This window comes from Crocuta crocuta, unplaced genomic scaffold (assembly GCF_008692635.1).
Source record: "Crocuta crocuta isolate KB4526 unplaced genomic scaffold, BGI_CrCroc_1.0 scaffold26, whole genome shotgun sequence".
Classification (NCBI taxonomy): domain Eukaryota; kingdom Metazoa; phylum Chordata; class Mammalia; order Carnivora; family Hyaenidae; genus Crocuta; species Crocuta crocuta.
In genome coordinates, this window is record NW_027532249.1 from 12,450,964 (window position 1) to 12,469,132 (window position 18,169).

Consider the following 18,169-nt stretch of genomic DNA (forward strand, 5'->3'; position numbering starts at 1 on the left):
ATTCTCCAAAGGGATAAAATAGGTCAGTATCATCTTGGTTTAATAACTTTAAGTCATCAAGCAAAGCTAATTTGCTATGACAGTGAGAGAGAAAAGCACAAAAACTAATGACAGCCAATATTGTATTTTCTAGGATTAAGACCACCACTTTAAATTAAAGAAGCAGAAACACTTAACAGCTCTGAGCCCTCCTTAGTGCCTTAGGGGATCCCTGACAAATCTTCAGTACTTCCTATCTAGAGAAGCATCAGAGAAGAGTTGGAAAGCACCATTACCTACGGCCAACTGCTAATCAATCCTAGGATCTTTACCACAAACTGGTAGCTTTCTATGATTCTTTTTTTGCTTTTTGCCAATGTAAATCTTGGTTGTTATGACATGTTCTGACACAGTCTAATATGAAAAACAGTAAAAAGTGGACTACTCTAATTGAAGCAGGGAGTGGTTCCAGAGAGTACACCTTCTCCCCACTACTTTTGGCCCTGAACGGGTTCCGTGGAATGCCTAAAGCTTGGAATAGCACAATTTCTAAATCACTATCCTAGACATCACTAAAGGATGTTTATGCAAGCTACTCACTGAAGAAGAGTATGAAAAAGGGCATCAAGACATTTCAGCATAATTAGAATGCTTAAATTCTGACTTCAGTCAGTTATTTTAAGAATACACTTGATTGGTATTGTCTATACTTAGCACCCTTACCCTCTTCCTATCCCAGGCAACTACTGAGGGAGTTCCATTGGGCTGTGTGATCTCCAAGACCTCACTCTTCCATTATATTAATTCTACACATCATTACAAACATCCTAAAAAATTTATTCCTTACATCTACTCTCAAAATGTGGCTTCCAGTTCTGACCAAATGAGACTGCACCCACTATGGCCTATCTCTATGATGACAACTAAAAAACTCTAGACAAAATACACAAAAACAATGACCTGAGGACTCTTAAACATAAATGGAAATGAGGCTGATTGTGGAGTGGAGTCAAAACTTGAAGAAGCAACTCATTTGAGAATAAGTTTTCCATTCCTCCCCTTTTCTTTTTCTTTTTTTTTTTTTAATTTTTACTATTTTATTTTTGAGAGAGAGAAAGATAGAGTGCGAGCAGGAAGAGGCAGAGAGAGGAAGAAAGGGACACAGAATCTGAAACAGGCTCCAGAATCAGCTGTCAGCACAGAGCCCAATGTGAGGTTGAAACTCATGGACCTCGAGATCATAACCTGAGCCAAAGTCAAAGCCTTAACCGACTGAGCCACCCATGTACCCGTCTCTTCCCCTTTGTTGTCCAGTGGCTTTGTCCCAAGGGTGGGCCCCATGTGCAGAACTGCTCAGCAACCATGATATAAGCGGTTAAACCTCTAAAAATAATACTCACCTTTCTGCACAAAAGAACTGGGAAGAGGGGTCTCTGTGGGGCAGAGAGCATAGGAAGAAACCTGGAAAGAAGTGAAGTGGAGAAGAGGATGCCTTGATACTGTGTAAACTATATCAGACCCTAGTTTATTCTTGAGCTGCATATGCACAGGACAGACCCAAAGCTACATAGCAAAAGCTTTGAGAATTGAGCTGAGAATTAAACCACCAACCAGAGATCAGAGAGATATAAAGGGAGTCCACTGACACCAAACATCTGCACAGTCAGTCCGGGCTGCTGTATGTCTTTATTATGGCAAGGGGAAAATGAGGTAGGCATCATAGCCAAAGAGGCATGTAGTGATGAGGCCCAGTGACCCTGCAATGGTTACGGAGCGATTTCCTCTCTCGACAAGGACAACAATGGAGGTGATCAGGATGGCTGCAATGAGGGTTCCAAAGAAATTAGTCCAAGGCTAGTGGACAAATTATATCTTGGTGTGTAAGTCACACGTACAGATGACAAAGAAGATCTCAGCAAGATCTCTACCACTGACAGAGTAGCCTGGTGTTGAGATGCTGAATCAGATTAGAATCACCAGGCACAATATAATCTCAGCAAACAGAATTCCCTTTCTAGTGCACAAGAAGTTGATGCAAGCATCCCAGCAGCCACGGGCTGAGAGGCGCTCAGACTCTACCATGAGGGAAGTTGGAGTTCCTGGGGGGACAAAGGATCTGTGCTCTTGATGGAAAGTTCTGAGCAAGATGCTGCATACTCAGTCATTTTACCTACTGTCTAGAAAGTGGTTTTAAAAGCTTGCAGTCTGAAGCTAACTGCACCTGCTAAAACAGTGGTGATGATGATGATGATGATGTTGATGATATCCCTTAGAGAATCTTAACGGGATTCATATCTACACAATTTAATATTCAAAAAGTTCAGAATACAATCCAAAATTACCTGATAAGCAAAGAACCAAGAAATGTGACAAATTCTTCAGGGAAAAGACAAACCCTAAGATGACACAGATGCTGAAATTATAAGAGAAAGACTTTAAAACAAGAGATACTAAAATAAGCTCCATGAGGTAAAGGTAAATACACATTAAATAAAATTTTTGAAAGATTAAAATTCTCAGCAAAAATTAAATTACAAAAGAAGAACAAAATATTTTAAACATACAATCTCTGAAATTTAAATTTTACTGGCTGAGCTCAATAGCAGAATGAAGATGACAGAGAAAAGAGTCAGTAAATTTAAAGACAGATCAATAGAAATTCTGAAGAACAAAGAGAAAAAATTGGGGAAAAAATGGAATTGAACTTCAGGGAGTCATGGGACTATATCAAAAGTCTAGCATTTGTTGGGGTCACCTGGGTGGCTTAGTCAATTGAGTGTCCAGTTTCAGCTCAGGTCATGGTTTCACAGCTCATGGGTTTGAACCCCATGTCAGGCTCTGTGCTGACAGCTCAGAGTCTGGAGACCATTCGATTTCTGTGTGTGTCTCTCTCTGCTCCCCCCCCCAACTCGTGCTCTGTCTCTCTCCCTCTCTCTCTCAAAAATAAATAAACATCAAAAAATTAAATAAATAAACATCAAAAAATTTTTGAAAAGCGCAATATTTGTAACAATGGAGTCCTATAAAAAAATTGGTGCAGAAAAAAAATATTGAGGAAACAGTTGCTGAAAACTTCCTAAATTTGGTTAGAGACAGTAACTTGCATGTTCAAGTTTTGGTAACAGAAAACAGAATAAACTCAAGGAAGACCACAGCCAGACACATTATAATCAAACTACTGAAAACTAAGTGTAAAGAAAAAAATCTTAAAAGCAGCTAAGGAAAAATGACATATCACGTATAGGAGACCAATGATGCTAACAATGATGGTGGACTTTTCATCAGAAACCATGGAGGCCAAAAGACAATAGAATGACATTTTTTAAATGATAGGAAAGAATCTTTAACCCAGCATTCTATATTCAGCAAAAATATCCTTTAGGAATGAAGGAGACTTGGGGCGCCTGGGTGGCTTAGTCGGTTAAGCGTCCGACTTTCACTTAGGTCATGATCTCGCGGTTCGTGGGTTTGAGCCCCGTGTCGGGCTCTGTGCTGACTGCCAGCTCAGAGCCTGGAGCCTATTTCAGAGTCTGTGTCTCCCTCTCTCTCTGACCGTCCCCTGCTCACGCTGTCTCTCTCTCTCTCTCCTAGAAATAAATAAAAATATTAAAAAAAAAAAAAGGAATGAAGGAGACTTAAGAATATTCTCAGAAGGTAAACTAACTTAGAGAAGACATGACCAACTAAAAGAAATGGTAAAGGGTGTTCTTAAGACTGAAGGAAAATAATATCAGGTGAAACCTGGAACTTAAGGAATGAAAGAAGAATAAAAACAGTAATACCTGGGTAAACATAGAAGACAATTTTTTTTTAAAGTTCCTTAAACTATGTATAATTATTGAAAGAAACATTTTCATATTGCCTGATGGGGTTTTAAATGCATGTTAATTTAGAACACATGACAACTATACAATAAGGGGAATGATTAAGGGATTTATGTGGTTGTAAATTTCTCATATTACTTAAAATTAAAGCATTACATTAAGAAGACTCTGAAATGTTAAGTATTTCTACTCTACTATCAAGAGCAGTGGTTCTCAATTTATAGTAGTTGTGCCCCTAGGGGACAACTGGGAGGTTGGAGATAGCCATCACTGGGGGAAATGTGTAACTGGCATCTATCTGGTGGGTAGAGGTCAGAAATGTTGATAAATGTCCTACAGCACACAGAACAGCTGTACAGAACAAAGAATTATCTGGTCTAAAATATTAATAGTATTATTGTTGAGAAACTCTTCCATAGGAAAAAAAAAAACAGAAAAAGAGAGACGCAAACAGAGACAGAATAACAAATGTAATTTATAAAACAGAGTGTAATACTAAAACTATTTAAACTATCCAAAAGAAGGCAGGAAAGAGGGAAAAGGGGGAACAAATTATACATAACAAAATAGTAGACCTAAAATTAACCACACCAATAATTATATTAAATGTAAATAGTAAACACAACAATTAAAAAATCAAAGTAGTCCTATTGTATTAAAAAAAACTACATGTTCATCTCAAGAAACTCAGTTTAAATATAAAACTTAGATAGGTTAAAATGATAGAAAAAGATGTATTATGCAAACAATAAGCAAAAGGAAGCCAAAGTGACTATTTTAATATCAAAGTAAGCTTTAAAACAAGGACTATTATTAGGATAAAAAAGGCCATTAGAGATTTAGAAGATGGTCACTTACCAAGAAGACATAACAATCCTAAGCAGGTACACACCTAATAAGGAAACTTTACATAAAATTCATGAAGCAAAAACATCTTTTTTTTTTTTTTTTAATTTATTTCTAGGAGAGAGAGAGACAGCGTGAGCAGGGGAGGGTCAGAGAGAGAGGGAGATACAGACTCTGAAATAGGCTCCAGGCTCTGAGCTGGCAGTCAGCACAGAGCCTGACCACGAACCGTGAGATCATGACCTAAGTGAAAGTCGGACGCTTAACCGACTAAGCCACCCAGGCGCCCCGCAAAAACATATCTTGACAAATTTAAATAAATTAAAATAATGCAAAGTATGTTCATTGACCATTATAAAATTATATTATAAATCAACAACAGAAAGACAATTTTCTTTTAGTTTTGCATGTGGATGACAAATTGTTTGATCACCAGTTGCTGAAAAACTACTTTTTCACCACTGAATTCTTTGGCAAACTTGTCAAAAATCAATTGACCAATTTGTATGAAACTAAACTCTCTGTTTTGCTCAATGGATCTATATGTTCATCCTTTATTAGTATTACACTGTTAAGATAACCGTAGGTTTGTAGTAAGTTTGAATCAAATAGTGTGTTTTCCCATTTCAGAATTGTTTTGGCTATTGTAGATCTTTGTTTATGAAGTTTTAGAATCAACTTGTTAATTTCTGCAAAATACTCTCCTGAGATTTTGATGGAGATTACATTAAAACTATAGATTACTTTGGGGAGAATTCGTATTCTAAAAAGCCTTCCGATCCATGAATAGGTGTACTCTCCATTTATTTGGGTCTTCTTTTACTTTTTACATCAATAATTTATAATTTTTAGCATATATGTTGTTAGATTATACCTAAATATTTCATATTTTATACTACCATATAGTTTTCAAATTTCTATTTCTATTAGTTTTTGCTACTTTCTAGAAGTAGAATTAAGTTTGTATATTGCATATAAAGTATAACCTTATAACATTCCTAAATTCACTTATTAGATCAAGTAGCTGTTCTATACATTCTTTGGCATTCAGTCAATAGAGAGAGATTTCTTTCTTACCTTTCAATCTGTATTTAAATTATTTCTTTTTCTTGTCTTATTGCACTGGGTTGGCCCTCTACTACAGTGTTAGATAAAGGTAATGAGGGTAGACATCCTTCCCTTGTACCTGATCATTAAAAAAAAGCATTCAGTTTTTCATCATTATGTGAGTTACAGGTGTCCTCTACTAAGATGGGAAGTTTCTTTTTTTTTTTTTTTTTGGTTTGATAAGCTTTCTGAAAATTCAAGAATAGATGTTTTTTTCTGCATCTCTTGAGATGATTGTGTAGTTTTCCTTTTGTATTCAATTTATATGGGTAAATTACATAGATTTTTAAATGTTAAACCAACTTTCCATTCCTTAGATAAATCCCAAACTTATCATGAAGTATTATCCTTTCTATGTATTGCTGGATTCAATTTACAAATATTTTAAAGGCTCTGTGTGTGTGTGTGTGTGTGTGTCTATGTTTGTGTTTCTTTTTCTCTTTATATTTTTTTGCTTAATTATCATGGTAATGCTAGATTCATACATTAAGTTTGGAAGGGTTCCTTTCTCTACCATTTTCTGGTAGTTTGTTTGGAATTGATATATTTTTAAAGATTTTAAAAATTGTTTAATGTTTATTATTTTTGAGAGGGAGATGGAGTGAGATCAAGTCTACATGGGGCTCCACTCTGAGCATGGTGTCTGCTTGGGATTCTCTCTCTCTCTCTCTCTCTCTCTCTCTCTCTTTCTCTGTCTCTCTCTTTCTCTACCTCTTTCTCTCTCAAAATAAATAAATAAACATTTTTTAAAAATCATAAATATTTATGAGAGAGAGAGAGAAACAAGCACTGGTGGGGGAGGGGCAGAGAGAGAGGAAGAGAGAGAGAGAATTCCAAGCAGGCTCCACACTGTCAGTGTAGAGCCTGATGCGGGGCTCCAACTTGTGAACTGTGAGATCATGACCTGAGCCAAGATCAAAAGCCAGATGCTTAACTGATTGAGCCACTCAGGCACCCCGGCACCTGGTTTATTTTAGAAATATGTTGTTTGATTTCCAAATATTTGAGGATTTTCCTGATATCTTTCTATTGTTTTCTTGCTTAATTTTGTTCTGGTTAGCTAAACATACTGTGTATGTGAGTTTTTCCCCAACTGATTTTATCTATTATGGTAAAAGATACATAATATTAAATTTACCATTTTAATAATTTTTAAGTGTACAATTCAATGGCTTTACACACATTCATAATACTGTGTAATAATCACCACTCTCTATTTCTAGAATTTTTTAATTATTTCAAATAGAAACTCTGAACCTATTAAAAACTTCCTGGCCCCTTGCAACTCTAGCCTACATTCTGTCTCTGTGAATTTGCCTATTCTTATATGGTTTGAATTCTTTAAATTTGTTAAGATTTGCTTTATGGTCCAGAATATGGTCTATTTTAGTAAATGTTCCATATACATTTGAAAAAATTATGTATTCTGCTTATGGTAGAATATTCTATAAGTGTAAATATGATCAAGTTGATTGATAGTATTGTTCTTTTATACTCTCGCTTTTTTATTAAATTGTTCTATTGATTTCTGAGAAAGAAGTATCGATACCTCCTTGTGTAAATGCAGATTTTCCCTTTAGTTTTATTAGATTTTGCTTCATATATTTGATATAATTGATGCCCTATTTTTAGGTGCATACACATTTAGGATTGTTGTATCATTTTGATGAGTTACCTGTCTCTTTTTTTTAATGTTTATTTATTTATTTTGAGAGAGAAAGAGAGAGCATGAGCCGGGGTGGGGCAGAGAGAGAATGAAAGAGAGAATCCCAAGCAGGCTGTGTGCTGTCAGCACAGAGCCTAATGAGGGGCTCACTGCCTTGAACCAATCCCAAGAACATGACCTGAGCCAAAATCAAGATTCGGATGCTCAACTGACTGAGCCACCCAGGCACCTGGAGTAATCCATTTCTAATTATATAATGTCTCTCTTTATCCATGCTAACACTTATTTTTCCAAATCTTCGTTATAAGCTCTCTCCAGATTCTTAAACCGGAACTATTCCATCTCATACTCTCCAGTCACATATCTTCCCTGCTCCACCCAGTCATATATCTTAATCTGATTTTGTCAGATAACTATAGTAGTTTACATGTTTCTAAAAACAGAACTATTTGGCTTGCAGAACAGATTGAGTGTTGTGTGGTGACTAAAACATATGCCCTCGAAATACAAGGTGATCTTACATTAGCAAAAGAAAAATTTTAGAAAGCATTCTATGGTGGTTATTTGAAATAATAGATTGAATGAACTGAAATCCTGTTTGGAACACTTTATTGTGTTTTATCTTACATTTTGGGACCTCTGGCCTGTTTCCTTGTCCTGTATTTTCCCTTAACTAACATCTAGTAAACATCAGAAAGACTGAGCATCAGAGTGACCCCTAATGCCAGAATATGCACACTCCCACTCCCTAAATGCCAAGCTAAATTCCTGAGGGAGCCAGAATCAACTTGATATCTATTTCCAGATCTTAGAATAGTAGATAGCTTTGTTAGGTTGGTTTTAGTCCTAACAAGGCAGCATTGGCCATCATAGTTTGCTATGTCAATGGTACAGGAAATAGAATTCCCTTGCCACCTATGCATGACTATTCTTTCCCCAGCATGGGACTTTTAAAAAAATCACTACAAACCGGAAAACAACTCTTACTGTCTAGAGAAAGGGAAAACAATCTCTCTTCTGATTCATCCGAAGTTAAATGATGAAAATGAGAAGTATCCTTTCTGAGTCTCAAACTTTTCATCTGGAATATGGGAATATGATAATGCCTGCCTCAGATATTGCTGTAACAGATAATTGATAAGAAATAATTCAATAAACTATAACTCTAATGTTATTAATATTGCTTTTTATAATATCAATAAGATTTATCACCTTAATAACTTAGTTCTAACTGGGAAAGATGATGTCTTCCTTTAGCTTATATTTCTTTCAAATTCCTTTTTTAATTTATGAAGAGAAGCAGTTGGCATTTCAGCAAATTTTTTCTTTCAGTTTTATTGAAATATGATTGAAAAACAGTATTGTATAAATTGAGCATATAGCAAAGTGATTTGACTTACACATATTGCAAGCAAATTATTATTATTGTTTTTTTAAAGTTTATTTACTTTGTGAGAGAAAGAGAGTGAGAGCGAGGGAGGGACAGAGAGAGAGGGAGAGAGAGAATCCCATGCAGGCTCTGTACTGTCAGTGTGTAGCCCAACATGGGGCTCAATCTCTCAAACAAAGGCAAAGCTCAATCACAGGAACCATGAGATCACCACTTGAGCCAAAACCAAGAATTGGACGCTTAACTGACTGTGCCACTCAGGCGCCCCACAAGCATTTTATTTTTAAAAGTCCTTTATCCTTTATATTAATTCTTCTGCTTTCTACCTTCAACAAAATGATTCAATCTGTCTATATCATTTTCAATGAATCCATGTCCACTTAAAGGTATTTTAAGAAAACAAGGTATTTACATGAACATACATGGTACATCTTATCTTTTAAAGACTAAATTTGAAAAGCTAAAAAATCTTGCCTTCATTATTTCTAAAATATATCACCCCTAAATACCAGTCTTCAAGTTCTCAGAATTCATATTCAATCATCAGCTCAAGATATATATGTAACTTCTGTTTCAGATAAGGCCAGCTAGAATATCGTTACTGTATAATACAGCCTTTTAGTCTATGCACAGCATAGTATTTTTTCTAAAGTGGGCCCAATGCAGGGATTGAACTCATGACCCTGAGATCAAGACCTGAGCTGAGATCAAGAGTCAGACATTCAACTGACTGAGCCATGCAGGCACCCCCATAGTACTTGTATTTATTGCAGCATAATTAACACACAATTTCCCATTAATTTCAGGTGTACAACATAGTGATTCAATATTTTGTATACATTACAAAATAATCCCTATAATAAGTCTAGTTACAATCTGTCACCACACAAAGCTTTTGAAATATTATTGATTATATTCCCTATCCTATATATTACATTCCCATGACTTCCTTATTTTATTACCGGAAGTTTGTACCTCTTAATCCTCTTCACCTATTTTGCCCTGCAAAGCATAGTTTAAAGTGCCTGCACATATAGTTTATGTGTTTTTTGAAATATGAGTTTGACCAAAAAAATAATGAATTGCTTACATTAATCAGAATAAAGATTGTAGTGGGTTCAACATCATCTTTTTGAACACCATGTATTGACATGACCACCTGTTTATAGAAGCTGTTAAGAAACAGTGTTGACAATAAACTATTAAAAAATAAAATAAATTCCGTAAAAAACTAATAAACTATTAAAAAATAAAATAAATTCCATAAAAAAAGAAACACTGTTGAAAGCATAATCTAAAAACAATTTTTTTTTTTATTTTAAAGTTCTCTAAATCAGCTTGCCTGTTTGGAATTAATTTTGATTGGGGTTTTCTTTGCAAATATGAAGAGTAAAATGTTTTCAATTATTTGATTATCTCAACTGCTTACACTCTAAATAAACTGGAGTTTTATGCATTTTTCACTGAATAGGCAATTAGGAGAGGAAGAAGGCATTCATAATGACCAAGAATTGGCATTTGTGAAAAATAAAAACACAATTATTTATAAGTGGGTTGTTCATTTCACTATTAAGTTTCTCACTATTAAAATGTAATTATCTGATCTCTAAATAGAAGCTTTCTAAAAGATTAAAAATTTTAATTATAAGTACCTTTTAACTTTTTTCATAAAGAGACAAATACATATTTTTCACTAAGATATATTTTTTATTAACTTCATAAATTATAAGGAATAAAATTTCAGAAATATGTTGGATGAGTGTAATAACATTATTTATAATTGTAATAATATTATATTTATCAATGTTTATTAAGCCCTTATGTGCCTTGTATATTTCTAGAATTTTATCTGATTATCTCATTTTAATTATTATAACTGTCTGACAGATCTCCTTTTTAAGATAAGACACATTGAGTCTCAGAATATGAATTAACATGTCAGGAAGCTAGTATATGACAGAAACATAATTTGAACAAGGTCTCTGACTTCATAGTCTATGAATTTGCTTTTATTTAAGTGTATTTGTGTATGTGTGTCTATCTTAACATACAAGTAAAGACTCTGTACTATTTTCAGCTAAAAAAATTTTCCTTCTTCCAGTATCTAGTATGAAGGACCAAACATTTATTTATTTTTAAGGGTTTTCAAAAACATATGGTATGTATAGTTATACTGCATATCTCATGAGTATATTTATATTTTTATAGTTCTTATGCCTTGAAGAAATATTCTTATCTGATATTTTAATAGAAGTATGGTATCCTCGAACATTATAAAGGTATGAAAAAGTTGAAAAACCAAACCATTTGAGTGGCTAAGAAATCATGTGTAGACATGCTATAAAACATACTAAATAACTCACAAATAGCAGTTTTAAATATCTTCATTTTTGCAAATTTTGATAAATTTCATTTTTCAGAACAGTTTTAGATTCACAGAAAAATTGAGTAGAAAGTTAAGTAAGTTCCTGTACTTATATGCCTGCCTCTGAAATACAGATGTTCCTCCACTTAACATCCCTACCCCTAGTAGAACAATTGTGTTACAATTGATGAACCAATGGTGATGCATCATTATCACCCAACATCCATAGTTAATATTAGGGTTCCATCTTGGTGTTTTACATTGTATGGGTTTGGACAAATGTATAATGACATGTATTCACCATTATAGTGTCTTACAGAGTAGTTTCACTGCCCTAAGAATTCTGTGTTGTGCCTATTCAAGCCTCTCTCCCCTGATAACCACTAATATCATTGACATTTTTACTGTCCCCCTCCATATTTTTGCCTTTTCCAGAATGTCATATGGTTGGAGTCACATAGTATGTAGCCTTTATGGATTGGCTTCTTTCACTTAGTACTATGCATTTAATTCTCCTCCATGTCTTTTCATGGGTCAATAGCTCTTTTTTTTAGTGCTGAATAATATTCCATTATCTAAATGTACTACTGTTTATTCACCTACTAAAAGATATATTGGTTGCTTTTAAGTTTTGACAATTGTGAATAAAGCTGCTATAAACATTTATGTGTAGGTTTTTGTGTGGACATAAGTTTTCAACTCCTTTGGGTAAATATCAAGGAATCTAATTCCTGGATTATATGTTGAGTATGTTTAATCTTATAAGAAACTGTCAAACTGGGGGCACCTGGGTGGCTCAGTCGTTTAATTGACCGACTTCAGCTCAGGTCATGATGTCGCAATCCGTGGGTTTGAGCCCCACATCGGGCTCTGTGCTGACAGCTCACAGCCTGGAGCCTGTTTCAGATTCTATGTCTCCCTCTCTCTCTGACCCTCCCCAGCTCGTGCTCTCTCTTTGTCTCAAAAATAAATAAACATTAAAAAAAAAAAGAAACTGTCAAACTGTCTTCCAAAATTGCTGTGCCGTTTTGCATTCCACCAGCAGTGAATGAGAGCCCCTGTTGATCTGTATTCACCTCAGCTCTTGGTGTCATCAGCATTTCACAGTTTGGCCATTTTAACAGGTGTGTCGTTGTATATCATCATTTCTTCAATTTTCAATTCCCTACTGACATGTGCTGTTGGGCATCTTTTCCTATACTTATTTGCCATCTGTGTGTCTTCAGTGGGATGTCTGTTTAGGTCTTTTGCTCACTTTATAATTGGATTGTTCACTTTCTTACTGTTGGGTTTTAAGGATTCTTTGTATATTTTGAATAAGAGTCCTTTAGCAGATATTTTACAAATATTTTCTCCCATTCTGTGACATGTCTGCTCATTCTGTTGTCATTGTCTTTCTCAGAGTAGAAGTTTTTAATTTCAATGAAGTCCAGCTTATCAATTATTCATTTCATGGATCATGCCTTTGGTGTTCTATCTGAAAAGTCATTACCATACCAAGATCATGGTTTTTTCTACTCTATTTCCTTCTAGGAATTTTATAGCTAGTTTACATTTTATATTTACATGAGATCCTTTTTTTTTTAAAGTTTATTTATTTATTTTGAGAGAGAAAGAGAGCACACGTAGGGGAGGGGCAGAAAGAGGGGGGAGAGAGAAAATCCCAAGCAGACTCTGCACCACCAGTGCAGAGCCTGATGTGGGGCTTGAACTCATGAACAATGAGTTGAAGTCAAGAGCCAGACACCTAACTGACTGAGCCACCCAGGCACCCCTACGTGAGAGCCATTTTGAGTTAATTTTTGTGAAGGGTGTAAAGTCTGTATCCAGATTAATTTTTTTGTGTGTGAATGTCTACTTGTTCCAAAACCATTTGTTGACAAGACTATCATTGCTCCTATTTTACTGCCTTTGCTCACTTGTCAAACATCAGTTGACTACATTTATGTAGTTTCTGGGCTTTCTATTCTGTTCCATTGGTCCATTTGTCTATTCTACCAATATTAAACTATTTTGATTATTTTAGGTCTATAGTAAGTTTTGATTGGTGTTTTATTTTTTAATTTTTATTTATTTACTTTTTTAGAGAGAGTAAGAACAGGAGTGAGTGGGGGAGGGGCAGAGGGAGAGCAAGAGGTGGGGAGAGAGAGAGAGAGAGAGAGACAGCATGAGCAGGGAGGGTAAGTGTGAGAGAGAGATACAGAATCCGAAGCAGGCTCCAGGCTCTGAGCTAGCTGTTAGCACAGAACCCCATGTGGGGCTCGAATCCACAAACTATGAAATCATGACCTGAGCTGAAGTTGGACGCTTAACTGACTGAGCCACCCAGGTGCCCTTACCCTCCCATTTTTAATATAATTGTCTTAAATATTTCCTCTATATACATTAGTTTTTAAAAAAATTTTTAATGTTTGTTTTTGAGAGAGCGAGACAGAGCGTGAGCAGGGGAGGTCAGAGAGAAAGTGACACACAGAATCTGAAGCAGGCTCCAGGCTATGAGCTATCAGCACAGAGCCTGATGTGGGGCTCAAACCCATGAACCATGAGATCATGATCCAAGCCATAGTTGGACACAACCAACTGAGCCACCCAGGCACCCTTCCTCTATACCAGGCATTGAGATTTCATCCAACATAGGCCTGACCAAATCAGAAGAGACTTTAAAAGAAGATACAGATGATGAAACATTAGAAACCACGTTCCCACTGGTCTGTTGCCTATGAGGGCCCTAGGGGAATGTGGTCCTATACCAACACCTAGCAAGAAAACAGGGATCTCTGTCCTACAACTGCAAGAAAGTGAATTCGGCCAACAACTTGAAAGATCTTGAAGAGGCCTCCAAGCCTCAAGTGAGAACCATAAACATAGCCAACACCCTCACCTCATTTCTGCCCAGTGATGTCCTGAGCAGAAAAACCAGCTCGCCTATATACCAGGTCTCCTGATTCATGGGAACTGTGATATAAATTTGGTTTTGCTTTAAACTGATAAATTTGTGCCATTTTGTTACACAGCAATAGAAAACTAGTACACACTAGTACAAAACTAGTTCTTGTTTCTGAGCTTTGGTAGATGCAACTAGAGCAGCTTTGAGTCTATGACTAATTTTGTCCCACTACTGAGGCAAAACGTTTTGGCCAATATTCTGTGAATTATGAGAATTTCCTCTTGGAATCAGGAATAGGAACCATTTCCATCAATGGACTAACTCTAGGGATTATTCCCTTTAAACCTTTTGGTAGTTCTTTCCCCAGCCTCAGGTAGTTTCTTCACATGTAAATGTAAATCAGTACTCCGCTGATGACTCTAGGGGAAAATCTCTTCAGTCTCTGGAGTTCTTTCTCCCTGTGACTCCAGTATATTTCCTTGTAAACAATAGGCACCCTGGTCTCCTGGGACTCTTGGCTCCCCTCAACTCAGGGAAACAAGCAGGCCTTGTCTAAGTTTCACTCTCCTTGAACCATGGCCTGGAAACTCTAGGTAAGTTGAGACAATCATAAGCGTCATGTTATTTGTTTTCCACTTTACATCTGTCATTATCCTTTACCTGTGTATAATATCTTGAAACTATCATTTCATATATTTTATGAAATACGAAATTTCCAATTGGTTCAGGTGAGAGGATAAATCTGGTTCCTGTTATTCAAAGCAGAATTCCAGTTCTATACTGTGTGTTTTTAAATTTTGGTGTCTTTGCTCACAGTGTTCTGTCTTCTAGATTATCCACTTGGTCAGCTCCTCATTATCCCAAGGACAAGTCAAATGTTACCTTCTCTATAGAATCTAATCTTGATATCCAGAAAGAAATAACCATGCCCTCCTTTGTGCTCCCATGGGCCTTATTGTATCATGTTTTTACTCTGGTTTTTTTTTTTTAAATGTTTTATTTATTTCTAAGAGAGAGAGACAGCGTGAGCAGGGGAGGGTCAGAGAGAGAGGGAGTCACAGACTGAAACAGGCTCCAGGCTCTGAGCTGGCAGTCAGCACAGAGGCCGACGCGGGGCTCGAACCCACGAACCGCGAGATCATGACCTAAGCGAAAGTCGGACGCTTAACCGACTAAGCCACCCAGGCGCCCCTCATGTTTTTACTCTGAAATGCATCAGATTATATCCCAATTGCTTGATTAGATATCTGACTTTTACTTTTGGGATATGAAAGGAAATGGCTTCCACTGAAATGACATTGCCTGAATCCCAACAAATCAGACCCATGGTAAGGTTGAGGCTACAATGATGAAGAGATACATTCCATTAAACAATTCATAGCCTAAAGAAAGGGCAAGCTCTTAAGCCAATGAGCAATCCCAATGCCAGAAGAGAGCAGTATGTACAAGATGCTGTGTGCTATGTGTAAGAAGAAACATCACAAAACAGAGGACTCTACCTAAGCATCACAGGAGCGTTAGTCCTCCATCTGAAACTTGAGGGCTAAGTAGGAATCTATAGGTAAAAGGCTAATTAAAAGAAATTCTACTCTGGGTTATCAATGGGTCAAAAAACAGGGAGATGTGGAGAATGTGGTATGCTTGGGTAAGTGCAAATAGTTTTAGCATTTGTAAATGTTTAGAAAAATTAAATCAAAGCCACTTTATCCATCAATATTTATTGAGTGCCTATTCTGTGCCATGCTCTACTAGATTCTTGGGCTGTATTGCTGAGCAAAAGAGGTACAATTTTTGATTATATGTAGCTAATGGCCAATATCAATTGCTGTATTGTCTAGTATGGAATGTATATGTAGAAAAAAATAGCATCCAATTATTTCATCAAAGCAGGCCAAGTAGTTTCTGTGATGCAAACACATGAAGTAGAAATTGCAGGTTGAATTTTTCTTCAGTACACTCCTAGCCTACTTCTCATCACCAGTGGCCTAGGCATCTGCCCTGTGCTTAGGGAATACCAACTAATGCTAATATAAACTTCATCAGCACATAGAAATGAAGGGCAGAAGGAAGGAAATAAAGAGGAAGAAAAGCAAGTCTGTTGCCGCCAGACACAATTAAAAACATTTTTTTTCTATCTCCTGATTTCCTATGTATTATCCATGCTACTCTTTTTATTAGTTCATGATATTTAGCTCAGTTAAATACTGGCCTCTAATGATATTAAACAGACTATGTTTCACATTGCTGACATTCTCTTCTACCTACAGAGATCTATATTCATAGAAAGTGGGTTTCTTATGGGAGGTCAATTGCACTTTTGGTAAGCAACATGGCTTAGTGAATTTGAAACAAACAAATCTAAAAGAATAAGGGGCTGGGGTGGGGGTATTTAGTGATGGGGGAAATCTTTTGGATCCTATTACTAATGAATTACTGTTTTCTGAGCATTGCACATGTGTTTCAAATAGATCTCAAGAGGCATTTGTATATCATTTTTAAAAGGGGGAGAGGGAGAAGAGTTTGATACTTTCCGCTCTGATCTCATTGAGATGCTCCTTTTTTTTTTTTTTTTGTCTAATGTATTCTTCCTCAAAAGGGCAGAATCCAGGCCTGATGTAGTGTGAGAGAAGGGGTTAGTCTGTTCTATAAACTGTTAGAGAGATTTAAAAAATAGGCAATCTAATTGACTCATACATGGCTCACAGCCATATAAATGCTTGCAAAATTGCTTCTTGCGCAGCAGTAGTGACCACAAAGAAGCAGAAGTAAAATGGAAGTAAGTGAGATGAAAACTCTTAGGAAATCCTTAACAGGACTTTAAAACTTTTGTTAAACCTCTGTTTAACCTTGTGAGGAACTATCCTTCAGAAAACCAAATGCATTTCAACGAGGATACTGCAAGTCGAAATTCACATACTTGCCTACAAAATAATACCTCTTGGTGTTAAAGTTTGTTTCTACCAAATACATTGCCTTTCAGAACCAACCGCTGCAGAGAAACAATTTTTTTTTTCAAGAAGAACTGTGACTACATGGTTACTAGGAGATTTGTAATCTGCTTTAAACATGTTACTAAAATAGAAGTTGACATAATGACTGAATTTGCTGTTTACATTTAATTAAAGGCATTGCTTAAAAGAAAATATATTTGGGCATTTATTTAAGCTACCAGCGATGTACACATATGTAACTTTCTCTTTTTTCACTTTTTAAAAAATTGACGCATAGTTTACTTACAATATATATTAGTTTCAGGTGTGCAACATACCTGTATTCACTTTTTAAAAAAGTGCTCTTGTCTTCTTCAAGACTCTCTACCTTTATATTGGTTGGCTCTATCTGTGATTATTTCCTCCTTCTCTCTGTATGCTTTGCTGAAAGGTCCCTCATAACATCACTCAGCATCATTTGGTTTTTTTCCTTGTCAATCATACTCCAAAAAAGGTCTTTCGTCTGTTTGTGCTTTCTTTTTACTAATTAATTAAATGTAATCTGCTGAAATATGATATAATTCATTTATAGCTTTAATATCTAGATGGTCACTAGCTTGGAATAGGAAATTATTTCCTTCTAAGACTTCATTCTAAAAGCCTGTTGTCATAATGATAACAATATAGTTACTCAACATGTTCTTTGTTATGAACAATTATCTCCACAGTTACCAAAGACATTTTTCAGGCATCCACTTAAAATTTTAAACTAATTCTATGATTTGTTTCATTACTCTCCTATGTTAGTTTTTTCCATTCCTGGAACTTAATATCATCATACTAAGTCTAAATGAAAAGCTGAATTTTTTTTAGAAACTAAACTAAGAGCTGAGATTCGTCAGTAAAGTGATTTTTTTTTAGCTTCTGGTGATTTAGTTATGAAAAACTTAAAAGCAGTGTGTGTGTGTGTGTGTGTGTGTGTGTGTGTCTTACTAGACTATGACACCAACCGATAAAAGGGTTGAGCCATTCAAAAGGGATAGATGTTTTACTTAAGTATTTTACTTCTTGCTATGCAATCATTAAAATTGTAGACACACACACACACACACATACACACAATCAAATCAGGAGAAAAAAATACTGTTTCTCAATATACTCTATTCCCAATTTTG

At 35.8% G+C, this 18,169-nt stretch overlaps 1 pseudogene; it reads right to left on the reverse strand.

Moving 5' to 3' along the window:
• Nucleotides 1-1,596: 1,596 nt before the first annotated feature.
• LOC144243216 (proteolipid protein 2 pseudogene) lies at nucleotides 1,597-2,061 on the reverse strand (annotated as a pseudogene).
• Nucleotides 2,062-18,169: the final 16,108 nt, after the last annotated feature.